The sequence below is a fragment of the Colobus angolensis genome, unplaced genomic scaffold, assembly GCF_000951035.1.
Source record: "Colobus angolensis palliatus isolate OR3802 unplaced genomic scaffold, Cang.pa_1.0 Scaffold76, whole genome shotgun sequence".
Taxonomy (NCBI): domain Eukaryota; kingdom Metazoa; phylum Chordata; class Mammalia; order Primates; family Cercopithecidae; genus Colobus; species Colobus angolensis.
The window spans coordinates 1,881,094-1,882,445 of record NW_012121376.1 but is presented as its reverse complement, the minus strand read 5'-3'; positions in this window follow the sequence as shown (position 1 = coordinate 1,882,445).

Here is a 1,352-nt window from a genome sequence, read left to right as displayed (position 1 = left end):
TCTACTCGGGAGGATGAGACAGGAGAATCACTTGAACCCAAGGGGCGGGGGTTACAGCAAGCCAAGATCGCGCCACTGCACTCCAGCCTGGGCAACAGCATGAGACTCCATCTCAAAAATAAATAAATAAATGAATAAAAAGGTTTGCATATGTTTCATGAGTTTATTCCTGGATATTTGATGTTTTACGATGTTATTTCAAATGGTATCAATTTTTAAATTTCATTTTCCGATTGCATGTGGGGAAAATGAAATAGCATGATTTTGGGATCCCTGAGGCAAGTCTCAGCCCAGTTAATCATTAGCTGAGTAATCTCGAGCAGATCTCCAGGCATCAATTTTCCTATCTGCAGGATGGAAGCTAGGCCTATGTGCCAGATATTAGTTGTGTTTAACTCCCAACATCCAGCCTTTTCTGGTTTACGTTGCTCTACTTGTCCGCTGGGGATTGGCCCCTGGTGTTGGCTCCCGGGTGGCCCACAGCTAAGCCCATCCAATCAGAGCTCTACATTCCTGGCCGCTGGGATGGACGTGGGACCCACTGGAGCCAGTGGTCAGTCATGTCTTCTGGGACTGTCAGAAGGGGCCAAGCACCCATCTGCTGCTGGACCAGGAGGTGGCGGGCATGAAGCTAGCATCGGGGGGCTGTCTTCCTGCTGCCAGGGGCAGGGCTCTGCTGGAAAAGAACGCTGGAGCCGGCCAGCAGAAGCCCTCAGCTGTGCCTGGGCTTTCCAGTTATGTGAGCCAAGCACTGCCTTTTCTTAGCTGGTTCATTTGGGCCAGGGTTTCTGCCACTTGCTGCCAGAGGGCCCTGACCAGGAGCAGGTCCACTCCATGGCACTGGTATGGCTTCAGGGCTGAGTGTAGTTGCAGGTGTCCTCACCAGCCTTGGAGTCCTTTGCAATTACATCTGTGGTCGGGGTAAGTGAGGGAGTCCCAGGGTTCCATTTACCTTAGCATGGCAGAGGCGATGCCGCCACACAAGCTACCAGACTGAGACTGCCAAACCCTGCCCAGATTGAGTTCTGCCTCCTCACTAAAGCCTCCTCTACCTCCTCCAACCAGCCATACACACATGGTGACAGCACCCCCTGCAGAAATCTGGTGTTCCCCCACAGTCTATTATGTGTTGCAATTAAGATAATGTAGGCCGGGCGTGGTGGCTCACGCCTGTAATCCCAGCACTTTGGGAGGCCGAGACGGGCAGATCATGAGGTCAGGAGATCGAAACCATCGGCTAACACAGTGAAACTCTGTCTCTACTAAAAATGCAAAAAAAAAATTAGCCGAGCGTGGTGGTGGGTGCCTGTAGTCCCAGCTACTCGGGAGGCTGAGGCAGGAGAATGGCATGA